The sequence below is a fragment of the Cyprinodon tularosa genome, unplaced genomic scaffold (assembly GCF_016077235.1).
Source record: "Cyprinodon tularosa strain WSP-4 unplaced genomic scaffold, ASM1607723v1 ctg8, whole genome shotgun sequence".
NCBI lineage: Eukaryota > Metazoa > Chordata > Actinopteri > Cyprinodontiformes > Cyprinodontidae > Cyprinodon > Cyprinodon tularosa.
Window position 1 is genome coordinate 1,387,977 of NW_024039562.1, and position 16,127 is coordinate 1,404,103.

Consider the following 16,127-nt stretch of genomic DNA (forward strand, 5'->3'; position numbering starts at 1 on the left):
AAAATAAATGTGGTTTGATAGTCTAAACAAAAATTCATAAACCAACAACAATAAGCACTGAAATTAATGTTTTTACAGCAGCCCATTGACAATTCACACATCATGTTGTATGAAGGCCAAGGACTTATAGATTTGGATCAACTGAGCAAAGCAACTTCCCTTCAGATGTTAGACAGACACTAAGATTACTCAAAAAGCGATATTTAAAAATGACCGATTGGCGATGGCAGCTTTGGCGTCTAAGTAGGGAACCTCTGCAGGAGGGAATCAAAGGTTAGTGACCACGTTAATCTGATGGAGGATAACTTGTGAGTCACTAACATGGTCTTAAACTTCAGTGCATACCCAGCGGAAGAGTTGGATTCTGGCCGAACAGCTGACAATGCAAGGCGATGGACGTTGCCCAGAAAGTTCCAGTCACTGAAGTCTTGAAGACAGCAGAATTGACAAGAGATCAGATCCAAGCAGACGAAGGAAGGCAGGACAATCCACATGACAAAGCCAGAGCCATTTTCAAAGAGGTACACAGGAGTCCAGGCCGTAAGCAGATCCAGGGTTGTCAACAGGTAGAATCCAGCAGGAAACCAAAGACAGGTCAGGCAAACAGATCACAACAGAATCAGGCAGACTCAGAGGTCCAAAGGCAGAACTGGTCGGGTACTTTGAGAACTCTCACCAAAGGCTCTAATAATCTAGGCCCAATGACTGGAAGCTGGCTATTAAGTGAACTAAATTAGTAATCCAACCACTCATCAGTGCCAAGATCATGACAGATCTGTCTGTTTTCAAAAATACCTCAAGCTACGACTGATGGGAATTGTTGCCACACACTGAACCTAATTGTGTATCTTACATGGCTTGTGTCAATATTTCATGAATATATTATATTGCATTCTTCATGTCCCTCTTCCATAAAAGTATGGTGAGTAGTGTTCAACTTGAAGCTCTTGTGTCAACAGATCCCCTAATTGACCTGTGAATCTCTGCAGCTCCGCAGTGGCAACTAAACTAGATGGCTGCTACTAGCTGCCTGCTAACTGATCGATAATCTCTTTGCCTAGGCAGTCAGTTAGTAGGACAGTCAAATCTTGGTGAGTGTGCCGTTGTGCCTTACCATTCCCATACCCATTATGATTATGCTCAATAAGATACCAAAAGCATATGGCACTACGTTACCATGGGCTGCATAGCTTTTCTCTGATTAATACAACCAGCCATTTTTGGTGGATTACATTCATGCCATCTTATGCATTTCATAAAGTTTATTGAAAATTCAACTGTTGATGATACTCAAAGCTTAAGATATTTGTTTATAGCAAAACCCTAAATGAATAACATTTCTCCACATTTTTCCGGACTGTCTTTGCTCTGCCCGCTGCTCTCTCTGTTCTTTCTTTAAGGCCTTCACAGAATAGCTGTATTTATACGCAGATCAAAGAAAGGAGCACTGGTGGACTCTATTTAATAATAGGGTGGTCTCTGAAGGTAGTAGTTTGCAGAGTTTTTTTCCCCCATCTTTATTTAAAAAAAATCACAAAACACAAAACTTCTTTGTATTTCTCCGTCACACGAGACCCTACAAAACCACATTAGGGCTTGCAGTTGTTATGAGCTCTGGTTGGAAAAATTATTGAGTAAAAAACAAACTGCAGTCTTTACTATATCTATACTCATGTTAACTGGCAAAGAAGAGCGTGCATTGAAATTTCTTATGTGTTAAATGAATAAATAATACATCTATCCCATTATTGAATAATTTTCATATGAAGGCATTTCTGAAAAAAATTGAACCAGAGGGACTATTGTATTATGCAAATAACTATATTTAAACACACAGTTTTTATTAAGTACTACTTTTCCTTATTATGCTCTTTCCCTCAGACAATAAACATTAAAAAGGGTAAATGGTCTGAACTTGCATAGCGCTTTTCTGGTCATATTTACCCCTCAAAGCACTTTACACTGGAGACATTCATCCAGATACACTTTAAATCACACAAATACTCATAAAATGCATGCATACCTGGAACTTGGAGTCAGGTACCTTGCCCAAGGACATATCAATATATGACAGGAGAGAAAGCCAGAATCAAACTCAGACCTTTTTGATTGCAAGACTACTACTCACTACCCACTGAGCCCCCCCAGCTGCATTCAAAAAGCAAAGGGGATATGCCTCACAGGTGTGGATCATAGTTTTTTTCTGCTCCAGAAAAAGTGTTGGCAAATGTCCAACCAGAACTGCACAGAACACACCAACATGTTGCTCCACCTCATCTTAAACACTACACACATGCAGGGAAAATGTATTATATTTAAGAAATCCTATTCTTTCCTCACACTCATACTCTGTGTGGATTTCCACACTGAATGCTCCCTGGGGAAAATACATGTGTAAGTGGCCTAATGTTGCCTAAACCCATCCTTGAGCTGGCAGAGTAGGAGAGTGCGGCAAAGTGAGGGAGGAATAGCGTGGAGGAGGAGGCACCAGGGTCGTGCCTTCCGTGTCAGGAGGATTGGAAAGCCCTGTTGGCACAAGGGACCACAGCTTTGAGTAAAGCAGCTTGTTTCAGGAAGGGATTGTGTTTGCAGACCCTGCTTGGAAGTGTGTTTGTGTGTATGAGTGAGAGAGACGCCTTGGGGCATTGCAGCCCTGCAGCCGTAATCCACATGGCCTGACACTCTCTGTTATCTGCCCCTTGGCTGCCAACAACCAGGCCTAATAGAGGCAGAGCTCAACCCCCTGCTGTGTCAGGCTACACATCACTGTCTATCCACATCCACACACAGTAAATACACAAACCCAAATGCACCAAACACACACATACTACATATTTTACTGTGCCACCCGCTTCCTTCCCCATAAACGTTTCCCACTTCCTCAAACCTCCAACGATTCCTGGTTACAGCCCATATATTCTTATTTCCCAAGAAGCAAGGCTTTCTACAGTTCCTCATTACTGAACACATTAACAAATGAAGTTCACCGAATGCAATGACTAAGAGACACAAACCAACTCCAACAACTAACAAGGTTAAAACTCCACTTAAGCTTTCAGAATAATTTAAGGTCTCTATAGTGTGAAACAATTACTGGTTATAAGCTGTGATGAATTATATTAAATGTGATTTTAACTGGATTTTAATGACTTAAAACCTAACGTTATTAACAAGACGCATATTCAATAGGCCAAGCTGCTGAATTTTTCAGTTTAACAACAAGTAGATTCTAAACTGTCTAAAATTATGTTTATTGTATGTGTAAGTGGTAACTGTCTCAATAATTTTTGTAAAACTGCATCCAAATTGAAATATGTGTACTACTGTAAGATATGATCAAGAGTTGACATGCATTTTGTTTTAACCTAATTTCCTTGTCAATCATTTTTACTGCTCTGAACACATTGTTTGTAGTGCCTTATAAGGTCAAGTTTGAACTTCTGAGATTGATTGATTCATCACTGCAGCTTCATCTGGTCTATTCCATCCTGTGTGGCTGTGACACGATCCTGGAGAGAAATATCAGCTGTGAGTCTGCAATCAACACCTCTGTTTACAGATGTTGGGGGTTGGCCTGTTTTTTTCCAGTGTAGTCCTGTTTTTTTTTTTTTTCTTCTTTCTGTATGTCTGCTTCTGTGTTCTTGAATCCCAGTCGGCATTCAGTTGACGGCCGCCCACACTGAGCCTAGTTCTGTTGGAGGCTTCTTCTTGTTAAAAGGGAGTTTTCCTCTCCACTCTCGCAGCATGCATGCTCGGTGTGAGGGATTGCAGAGAGTCAATGAGTCGATGCAATCAGCTGGTTTTCCTTAGATAGAAAACTTTGAATCAATTTGACTGTATGATCTGGTTGAATTGTCTCTGTAAAGTGCCTTCAGATGACATGTGTTGTGGATTGGTACTATATAAATGAACTGGATTGAATTGATTTGGCAAAGACTATGAGAAAAACAATTAAAGAACAGGTTTAAGAGCAACGGAAAATTATAAAAGACAAACAGGCAATAAATCCATCAGATTAATGCCAACACAATAAAAATGCCTGATCTTTATAATAAGAGCTGCTAGATTTAAACCCTGGATATATGTAGATAAGGCATTTTCACCTTTATCCTCTAATATATACAAGCTATTACTGAACTAAGCTGATGCGTCATCATTGATATTCTTTTTCTGGAGTAGTTACTTTGCATATATATTATGCTTACTAACAATGCCAATCTCTTGCCATACCATTGTTCTCAAGCTGTAAAACAAGTGGCATTCGTATTACTCAGGTTGTCTTTTCATGCTAGTCAACATATATATTTCTTATTATCCCTTATCCCTTTGATGTAGAAATAAGTCTGATAGCAAAAATAATATACTGTGTGTTTGGGCCCTTAGCTTACTTTATTGGAAACCTCTCAAATCAGTAGACCAGAGGAATCTTTAAAAAAAAATTCCAGAATATATTAAAATGAACAAGAGTAAACCAGAAACAAGCACTGGTGCCAACACATTGTGTGTTCTGTTTACCTCTTAAGTGGAATAAGGTTGGGAAATTACATCTAACCAAATTTGACTGTTTCCCACTTCCAGTTTCATCAACAATGCAATCTGCTCTTTTAACCCGGCTAAATAGTATTAGTAAAAGAGGCTAATAACATTGTACTTTTCTACCTTGTTTTTTGTTTTCAAAGTATGGCTACATGTTTACAATAGGGCTGGGTAATGTGAAAGGTATGTGAAAGACTGATGAACTGCAGGAAGCACTAAGGTGTACATTAAAGGCACCAATATTGGATATGGGAGGAGGTTGAAGAGTTGACTGAGTAAAAGCGGAATGCCAAATGGGGTTATAGAATGCAAAACAGAGTTTACATTGTCATAGATGAATAATGATAGTTCAGTGGGTGAAATGGACATACAGAGAAGTACAAACCCCATCGACACCTCCTTTCTCTGCAAATCTCACAATTCTAAACATCCACCATAAAACGGGCAAATTCAAACATAGCACCGAATTGATGTAAATTCGGGTATGTTGCCTTATTTGGTTCTGGCCTGTACTTTTGTCATGCCACGAAATTGACATACAGACCAGCCCACTGGTTCACGGCCCAAGAACATGAATAGAGGCAGATGTAAGGCACCAGTTTAGCCTACAGTTGGGTTTACTTCTACAAGAATTACAAAGCAGGCAGTTTCTCTATTGTAAATTAGCAAGAACCACGGGCATAAATGCAGCGTTCCAGGCTGCATGGAGGAAGTGGAAACCGGGTCAGGTTCGGTCGCTCTGTGCCCCGCCGGCTCCCTGTTTGGACTACGTGCTGCACTATAGCTGACCAAAATCCCAGACGATTTTGATATTCCCCCGGACATTTTTTTAGGTATGAAAAGTAGAACATGTCCAGGAAAAAAGAGGACGTCTGGTCACCCTACCATATGAACAATTTGATGTTTCAGTGAGTGAGTGCTTGTTGCTATGATGCGTCTTTGCTCAGCAGCTTTGCTCATTGTAAACCAACCAATCAATGCACAGCTCATCTAAATAGTCATGAGCATACCATAAAAGGAAGAAAACCTGTCGTTTGATTCTAGGACTTTTAACCAGGCTTGCATTTGGGCTCATAGAACAGCAAATATGCCATTTTCAGCCCAACAAATGTTACACACCCTATTCAGAGACTTTAAGGACCAGCACCAAATACCCTATAAAATCATTCTATGACCCCTTTTAAGTACCCTTTAAAGTATTGATCTAAATATAACTGACACATTAAAAATATTTGAAATACTTTCAAGTAGGGCTTGAAAGTTCAGTTCAGATAAATATGAGTTTTTCTAGAAGATGTTTCGCCTTTCCTCCAAGAGGTTTCTTCGGTATTAACTAGTGGTGGGGAGCAATGAGATTGATATATTGTAGGTCTAACAAAGAAGTAGTGGAAACAAAAGGTGGATCTGATCCCTCCTACTACTACTGTCTTCTGGAAAACTTCACGTCCATTTACCTAAACTGAACTTTTCAAGCTTGACCATGACCTGAATGACAGAATCTTCAAAGTATGTATTAAAGTATATGTATTATACCAACCCATTGAAGTGGTTGGTTGTTAATGTTAAACTAAGATTGGATAAGCCTAGACTTCTGGATTTGATGACTCAAGAGGTAGAAGTTTGTCCTGTAACGTGGTGGGATGTTGGTTCAAGAAACCTATTGGGACATCTTAGTCGTACCATTTGGGCAGAACACTTCAGCTGCCTTGCTTGCTTTTGATGTTTAAGGGGCCTGATGCCACCAATTATATGGCTGCCCCATTTCTATCAGTCTTCCCCGGGGTGGCTGTTGCTAAAATCATCAGGGTGAGATCATTCAGGTTAACATAGTATGCCCTGAATTGTTTGGAAGAATGCATTGTTAATTTCAGAGGTCAGAGGATAAAAGGCAGAGGGATTTGAAATGATACACAGGCAACAGTTACTCACTTAACCACTTATCATAGCCAAGTTATTTGGAGTACCACACACATCAAATCCTAAAAGGTGGTCAGCAGTGAAAAGGACTAGCATCTCAGATAGCTTCCTGTAAATAATAGCTGGAATTGGAACAGACTTACCAAAACTGAACAACAAAGGATTCCACATAACATGTCTGGTCCGTTGAGTCTTAAATTCCAGCTGCAAGATTTTAATAGTAATGTAAGAATTAGATGTAAATAGCATTAATGTCTGGATCTACCCTGTTTTTTGTGAAGGGTTCACACTGGTCATAGTGATGTAATGTGTTGTGAGATAATTTTTGGCTTCCTAATAGCAACTGCTATCCATTGCAATACAACTGCCACCCTTAGTTTGGTTCTGATCAGTTCACCGCTTTATGACTACAGTGTATCGAACCTCCATGGCTACTTTAAGTCACAAATCTCAAATAATCTCTAACTAATATCTTGAACAAGACAGTAAAGTCACCATAGATAATTGAGATTTGGTGGAACAGGTGATTTTGATCATGGATGTCTTATCAATCAGTTTTAACCACAGCATGCTATTGTTTCAATATAGAACATAATCTTAAAGAAATGTTCCATCCCTTTACGTCTATTATACAAAGTATTAAGGTTGCTCTGGCAATGGTATTACTATTAAGAAGTACATAATAATAAGGGGTTGTTAAAGTCAAGTACAGTTTATACACTGCTGAAAAAAATAAAGGGAACACTCAAATAAAACATCCCAGATCTGAATGAATGAAATATTCCTGTTGAGTACTTTATTTTAAAAGTTCAATGTGCTGACAACAAAGTCACTCACAAGGTATCAATGGAAATTAAACTTATTAACTAATGGAGGCCTGGATTTGGAGTCACACAGAACTAAAGTGGAAAAACAAACTACAAGCTGATCCAAGTGTGATGTAATGTCCCTAAAACAGGTAAAAATGAGACTCGGTCATGTATGTGGCATCCACACGCCTGTAGGACCTCCCTACAAAATCTGGGCATGCTCCTGATTAGGTGGCGGATGGTCACATGAGGGATCGCCTCTCAGACCTGGAATAAAACATCCACCAACTCCTGGACAGTCTGTGGTGCAATGTGACATTGATGGATGGATCAAGACATGATGTGCAAGATGTGCTCAGTCGGATTCAGGTCTGGGGAACAGGCGAGCAAGTCCATAGCTTCAATGGTTTCATCTTGCAGGAACTACTGACACAGTCCAGCCACGTGAGGTCTAGCATTGTCCTGTGATTGAACGAACCCAGGGCCAACTGCACCAGCATATGGGGTGTGTTCGATTTTAAAGGCTGCACCCTCCTCGGTCTCTCTGGACTGGATCCTTCGAGGTCTGTGAAAATAAGGAGACCGGAAGAGCTTTGGCTGTGGATTCAAAAAGGTCCAGCCTTCTGCAGCTTTCCAGACTCTTTTGCGTCTGTCACATGTGCTCAGTGTGAACCTGCTTTAATCTTTGAAGAGCACATGGTGCAAGTGCAGAAGTTGCGTGTTCTCTGCAAAATGACAAGTGTCCTACACTGTTTTGGGCTGTGAGCACAGACCCATGTGTGGATGTCGAGCCCTCATACCATTCTCATGGAGTCGGCTCATTTGTGGCCTGCTTTAGGTCATTTCGCAGGGCTCCTCCTGTTCCTCCTTGCACAAAAATGGAGTACTGGTCCTGCTGCTGGGTTGTTGCCCTTCTATGGCCTCCTCCATGTATCATGGTGTACTGGCCTGTCTCCTAGTAGCCCCTCCAGCCTACAGACACTTTGCTGACGAACACAGCAAACCTTCTTGCCACATCTCACATTGATGCTCCATTCTGGACGAGCTGCACTACCTAAGCCACTTATGTGGGTTGTAGAGTCTGTCTCATGTTACCATGAGTGTGAAAGCACCACCAACATTCAAAAGTGACCGAAAAATCAGCCAGAAAGCATAGGTACTGAGAAGTGGTCTGTAATGCTCACCTACAGAGTCACTCCTTTATTGAGGGTGTTTTGTTAATTTCCAGCTGTTGTCTATACATTTTTTACAACAGCAAGCAAAGTTTTTTGTCAATCAGTGTTGCTTCCTTAGTGGACAGTTTGATTTCCCAAAGGTTTGATTTGATTAAAGTTATATTTTGTTATTTATGTTTTCCCTTTGGTTTTTTTTAGAGCAGTGAATTATAAGGACTTGTTTCCTTCCATGTCTTGAGTATATGATAATTTATGTCCATGCTGATCCATTATTGAGGGAGGAGCCTTTCATTGAGCATAATCAGGAAGTGTGAAGAGTCATGAAAGACTGTGTCTTTTTCAAATCCCCCCATCAAATTAAAAAACAAAACACACGCTATGATGAAAATCCCTCTCTAGATAAAAGCAAGGTCAAGCAAAAATGGAATTACCCCAAAAAAGCCTTATGTGCTGCAAATCACATGGCCCTGAGAGGTGTTTTCCAACAACTGTCATTGTAGAGCAGGGCTTTTTTTTCTATTGAATGTATTCTCCATTTATTGCCACTAGAGGGGGCAATTTACGGTAAAGATCTGGTTATTAAGGAGTCCTATGGCAACAGATGCAGAAATTGGAAAATACTCTCAAGACTCAGTTATTATTATTAAAAGTATTATTGTCATTTCTATTATTTTTCTGGTTGCTGCTGTCATATTTTTCTGTCTAAAATGACTGATTCTTATCTGATATAAAATGATATATCCATTCCTGGATACACAAAGTGTATGGGGTTTAGGTTGTTTCATTTCCTGACTCTAAGAGAAAGTGTCTATGTGTGTATGTGTTTGGTGAAAGGGGGGGCAGAGGGAGAGAGGAAGAGAGAGATAGACCTGCATATAGGGGGAGGGAGAGGAGGGGGAGGCTCCTGATACCAAGACACGGAAAAAGCAAGGGAGGGATAGAGAGAAAGAAAGAACAAGGGGCTGGTGGAGGAAGAGGAGAGGGGAGTTGGAGAAATCGGGGAATAACACTTAAGAAAAAGCGCACAGAGGAGAGGAGGGACGGCACCCGGCGCATTGGACATCCCCAGCTTCCTTCCCTCGGGCTGTCACAGCAGATTGGACTCCGAAGGACCGACACGGCGGCCACCCCAGACCCCATGGGGTAACAGGTATGTCTGACTTCCTCCCTATAACCACCACTCGAAGCAGGACATCACCAGAGTCTGGAGATTTCCTCCAGGAGCCGTGGATACATATATATATATTTTCCCTTCCTCCTGTTATGTCAACAATTAGTTTCCTGCCTTACGCCGCCACCGCGTCCACAGCTGATAGTTGGCTGCTGCCGCTGCGCACAGGTTGAAGGCATGACACAATACAACTCTTGACTACTGTGGCTATTCTTTATGTTTTTGTTGCGTGTTTCCATTGGCACCGTGTTAATTAAGAGCTGGGGTGAATATCTGTATGCGATGGAGCAGAACGCCTACCTGTTCTATGCGTGACAGCCAGCCGCCTGCTGCGCGTCTCCATATTCTGGACAAGCTGTCATGCTTTCCAATGATCCGCTTACGTCTACTTTGATACAAACGTCTATTAAACTGAATGAAAAATAACATAATTTAAATTAAATGGATGTTTACATGTAAGTTTTATATCAGTGGATCTATTTAATGTGTTAATTGTAGTGGCAGCAGTTTGGTATCTTTAGAAACTTTTGATTTCCACTTTGGCTGAGAAGGAGGGGGGTGCACAAACTTGTCGTGGACACATGATCGTGATTGTGCCACGGAGGGAAAACGACTGATGCACTTTGTTGACGTCTGGGGGGGATTCAGAATGAAAGCGCACTGAGGAGGGGGTTGAACCCTCCCCTCATTTTTCACCGCGATTAACCTCAAAAAGGGGGAATTTCTCATTTTGTTTTGCTGCGTCAACGCCAAAGCCATCAGATAAGACACAGAAATAAAAAGGGGGGAATTTACTTCACAGATATAGCGCCCTCGCGCATTTTTTGATATTACTATAGATTATTTTAAATAAGTGTTAGAGCGGATGATGATCATCTGATCCTAGATTAGATTTAAAAAAGACGCGTCTAATGTTTTCTGAGCGTCTCCTGGTTGTGTCTGTCCTCTTCAACCGGTCAGTTCCGTCTTCCTCCATTTTCTACCATGTGACACCGGGGGAACAAGCCCACTTCTTTGGAAAGCTGCATGTGGACGTCAGAGTGCGCCTGGCTGTCACCTAACAACAGCCAGGTGGATGCTCAGGTTTAGTCTACCTAGGTTACCAGCTTTTTAACGGAGATTAAAGTCACTATAGTTAGGTTGGATGTTATCACTATGTTTTTTTTTTTTTTTTTAAAGGAAATAGTTTGTTTTTTGTTTTTTTTATAAAAGCAGTTACAAACATTTCCTTTTTTTGTTTTGTTTGATTGTTATGTTGAAAATTGGTAGTTAATCAAAAGATATATTTGCTCCTAAAAATACGTTTTCTCACAGACGAATGCTTGGTGGCGTCACAAGAAGGCTACAAAACTGATATGAATTTGTTTACTCTGTTGTTATTATCTTTTATTAAATTCCCTCTGCAAAGAGTATTAATTGTCTTAGAATACAGACATTTGAATGTATGTGAAACTGCATGGAATTCAGGAACATTGGTGGATTATTGGATGGATTAGTGGATATTCAGTTTAGATAGAATACAATATTCATACATTTAGAGTCCAATCTTTCTATCAGTTCAGTTTCTCTATTATCTGTCATTTTGTTTTATTTATTTAAATAATGTCACAATAGTTACCCGTGGAGCACCTAAACAAGGTCGTGAACTTTTTTATTTCTCAGAGCAGTTTTGTTGTCCAAGCTCAACGGGGTGAAAGCTACAGGTGGGCAAGTTGAAATGCTCCGTTCTTGGGTGTTTTAACCCACACAATTCATTACATGGCCCCCTGGTTTCTGGGATGCTAGGCTATCGTATCTCTGCTATCGAACTGCAAAAATGGCGGAACAGCGTGGAGCGTTAAGCTCTGTGACCTGGAAAACAAGCTGCTCTGAGACGCACCTCAGAACAGCTGTAAATGATTGGTCAGTGGAGCAACAATAAATTCATCTAAAGCATTGAAGCTAAAATGTGAAAAGGAAGGGTTTAAAAACAGGAAATGCTTTTTAGATCCATTCCAAGATGATCGCTAGACACGCAACTTGTGCTAAGACCAAACCTACCTGTTATATGGAAGTCAGTGCCATACAAACCTTAGATTCATCAATCACCATCAGTGATTATTGAGTCGAACTTGGGCTTAAACACAGAAGATGGAGCTCTGACGGTTCATCAACTTGGGAATATACAGTAAAATCATCCAAAACTCACTCCTCCACCAATATATCTAATAAGGTCAAGTGCTGAGCTCATGTAATATTTATTTTCTGATGTCATTAAAGGAATTAGCAGGTTTTATATTTAGGCCCAAATTTAGTGACTGGCTTTTGTAGGAAATCCTTACCTTAATACCCAGCTGTGTTCCTATATTCAAAACATCACTGTATCATACAGTAACTTTTAAAACGATGATGATAACCTTTGGTGAATAAGACTTTCTCGTTAACAGCTTCTTTATTTGGTTTATTTTAAGATATTCCTTGTATTTGGTTGGTAAAATTTTTTTTATTTGACTACTACACTGGAACCTGCAAACTTGTTGTGGAAAACCTAATGGGATGTCTTAAGTTACCAAGTACTCTTTCAGCAATTTATTTGTACATGGCCACGTGATAAAAAAAAAAAAAAAAAAAATAAATAAATAAATATATATATATATATATATATATATATATATATATATATATATATATATATATATATATATATATATATATATATATATATATATATATAATCCTAAGATACAGAGATATGAGTAAATTGTGTCAAATGGTTATAGTGGTGTAAAAGCAACAAAACAACTTGGTATCTTAACCCTTAACCTGTAATGTCTTAACTGCACTACAGACAACCAATATTTTACTTTTTTATTTAGTCAGAATAGACAAAACTATCACTGTTAGCACTTTTTTTTAAACACATAGCTCTACCTTTTTGCCTTCAAATTGTTCAACAAACATCAGAAAAACCTGTCATCCACCCTGGTTATCCCATGAATCATATAATGCTGACAAAATACATGTCCTTCATTGATGAGGTGTCTATTCCTTTCTGACTTTTACATTTCTTCTATTTCCAGTTTAGACTAAAGGCAATTTTCTCTGATCGGGCCATTGTCTCTTGTTATATGCTCCTTTTGGCTGTAAGCCTGGTCAAAAAGAAAAAAAAGAAAAATATCCTTCATAGGTGGGGATAGCTGTCTGTTGGAAAATTATAGACCCTGTGTATAGACCAATCAGAAAAGACACAGTGTGATAAATGAAGGAAAAGCTTAAAGTCTTACTCCAGAAGTAGGGGAATTAGAAACCATATTTCTAGTGTCACTATTTTTAAACCCTAACTCTTTCATATATACATTTATTTAAACTGTGGTGAACTGATTTATTCTTGGATTTTTAAGATACTTTGTATATTTGTGCATAAGACCCTGGGAAGTTTCCCCCTCCTTGTTCTGTAAATAGGTTTCCAGTTATTCTGAGGCGTCTGGGTTGTTCCACTGCACTGTTTTTTTTCCTCTTCAGAGATTTAACATGCACTCTTTTGGCAGCCGTAACCAGTGTACGGCTGTAAGATGTAGGCCTTTTCCTTTTGTTGGACAGTTGCTAACTAGATCTCCGGGATTAGGAGACCATCAAGCCATTTTTCCAAATTGTCTTAGCCCTCTGTGGATTTGTCTGGTTGTTTTGTCCTTCCAACTACTGAGTTAAGGGTTGGCACTTGATATGATAAACCCTCCAAAGTCCTTTATTCTGTTATTCAATTACAATCGGCTTTTTTACCCGTGCAGTCCCCTTTGAGGGTGTGTATGTACGTGCGTGTTGTCATAAGCGGGATAAAGCTCAATTATCTGCTTTAAATGCTTAGAATCCAAATAGTATTAGAACAACTAAACTCTCTTGGCACGCTGTCACCAAACATCTTTCAAAGTGCTTTGTTTCTTTCTTTAACCCCCCCCTCCACACACACACACACACACACACACACAGACACACACACTTTGCCATTCCTTAGAGGTATCTCTCCCAGGTGGGGTTGTTTTTTACTGTCCTCTTAGAGGAGAACAGTGGTGTATGTGTGTGCATCTGTGTCTGCACGTCCATCTGTGTGTTCCACGAAGAAGATATGCAGCTCCCACCAAGATAACAGCTTCAAGGATGAGTGGAGGAGGAGTGTGGGCGAGAACGGCCAAAAAAAGGGGAAAAAAATATTAGCTGCACGTGTGTTCATGGTGTTTCAGAGCAAGAAGCGCTCTGCTCTTGCCTTATCCACCACGAAAGGACTTTTGAAGTTGATTTAGTGATATTAGCCACTTTGATCTCTTTTTGTATCGTTGAAGCCAAAGCTGAATGTGTTGTTTGTTGAGAGTGGATGGAAATAGTTACGGTGGACTTTGTCCACACAAACGGTGTGAAGTTTGTGGGAAGCAGCGGTGGTGTGGTGACGTTGAAGGAAAGACGCTTAGTGAAAAGAGACGGAGGGGCTTGGTTTCATCAGTTGACAGGTTTGAAGCTTGACACCTGCCTCTCACTGTGTGAGCTGGGTTTTGTGTAGGTGGTGCTCAGTGATCCCATGCAGGTCGTAAACTGAACTGTGTGGTTGCAGGTTAGTCGGCCTTCAGCCACGCAAACCTGGGGGTTGCAGAGCTGTCACTGCACAGTTAAATTCAGTCACTCCATGAAGTCAAAGCCTCACATCTTTTCAAATCAGAATTTAATGTATTTCACTAGATTTTATTTGATAGACTAAGAAAATTTATTGCATATCTGTGCAGTGAGAAAATGTTATACAGGTTTTTAAACAAATTGAATCTAAGAACTGTATCAAATATATATAAATATCTTTACTAGACACCAAAATGTAGTATGGTTCAAACAATTGATAAATAGAGTTTTACTGTGTTATTTAATTTAACTTTATACATCCGGCCTGTTTTGAAGAAATGAAAAAAAGAAAACCATAGTTGAACAAAAACTATGCGAAACCCAATCAAACTATTGTAAACACAATTCACTGCTCTAAATAGTATTTAATAGTGATTTTTATCATAGAAAACAAATCAAATTTTGTTTGAATTGTATTGTATTGTATTTTTGGCACACCACGTCTAATCCACAAAACAACGAAATCAGATAAAATCTCTACAAAGACGCTTTTGTTTCGGTAAACACCCTGTGTTCACCTCCGTGTGTCTGTCCGCACTCTTCTGGATCAAACCTTATGGCTCACTTGTTAATGAGAACACCTGTTTGACTAACACTCTGTAAAATGAACCATTTACACTCGTCTTACGAGACACGCTGCATCCCTCTGGAGCTTCCCAACAACTCTGTCTGTCCGTTGTGTTTCAGGTATTTGTTTTGTGACACATGTTAACCCCCAGGGTCTAAACCCTCTCCCTCCCCCACCCGTTCAATAACTCCCAAGGCTTAACTGCTGCTATAGCTCATTGTGCAGCACTGAATACAGGTGTTTCTAATCGCCATGGGGTTACACAGGGGCTCTGGGGAATGTGTGTGTTTATTCACCTATCTGACATGCCCCTCCCTCCCAGCAGAGAGAGCAGGTGAGTCTTTAAGATAATTTCCCCCTTCCTCCCCTCCAGACTGGATATACAGATGTAATCTCTATCAACCTGCCTTCCTGTTCACATGCATATGAATATTTCATAGCTTTTTATGTATGTGTGTGTTGTATGTTTGTACTCATCCATAACAAATAACAGGCGTGATGATATTAATGCCGCTCCCTTCTGTTTCTTTCTTAGTATGCCACCACCTCTTGTAAGAAATGATGATTTTAAGCTGCATTCATTTTTTTTTCATTCTAGAACCAACATTTCATTTCAGTGTTGAGCACTAAAATGAATTGTTGAAAAAAGAAATATATATATATAAACTTCATTTTAGTTTCTTTTTTTACCTTTTTTTTCCTGAGTTGTCAATATTGCAAAACACATTTTAGATTGCACATTCCTTAGAAAACAGATGTGGGTTTTGTGTGTTTACTGCAGGGTGTGTGCTTTTCTTTTTTCTTCTGGAATGTGGAGCAGGGGGCTTTCTCTCCTACTGCTATCCCATCTTCACATCATAATGTAAAGCTATCTATTGGCATCAGTTGCACAGTATCTTCAAGCCATTCTTACAAATTTTCCACCTTTTGCAACTGCAGCAATTAGTGTAATCACAGTAGTTATTTTGCACAAATCTTGCAATTATTTGCTAAATCGGTGCTGGCCATTTTCACCATGCACCATTTCTTATTTTTGTAGCTTTGTCTTTTCATATCTGGATTTTAAAGTAAACCTTGAAGTAAACTTCCCTCAGTTCATGCCTTGAAACTTGGTTAAAATTCCTTTTTATTATGTATTCATAGGCTATGTGGCAAGGAAACACAGCTATTTGACTCCCATAAATAATCTGTATTTACTGGTGTAATTTACAGGCATCTTGGTCTGATCACAGGTTAGAAACTCTCATATACTAAGGCAGGTAACACACCCTGAGTCTGAAACATGGTAAACAGGGAGAAATAGATTTATG

General features: G+C 39.7%; 1 protein-coding gene across 3 annotated transcripts in view; it reads left to right on the forward strand.

The window, feature by feature from the left end:
• The first annotated feature begins 9,340 nt into the window (after window positions 1–9,340).
• The window catches only part of zbtb46 (zinc finger and BTB domain containing 46), a 93,152-nt gene continuing 86,365 nt past the window's right edge, over window positions 9,341–16,127 (forward strand). Inside the window, exon 1 of one of the 3 annotated variants that reach the window (XM_038271388.1) lies at window positions 9,341–9,587. The gene's annotated coding sequence lies outside the window, so the exon portion shown is untranslated. The remainder of the gene's footprint in view (window positions 9,588–16,127) is intronic. The other 2 variants (XM_038271390.1, XM_038271389.1) reach the window with 2 other exon arrangements.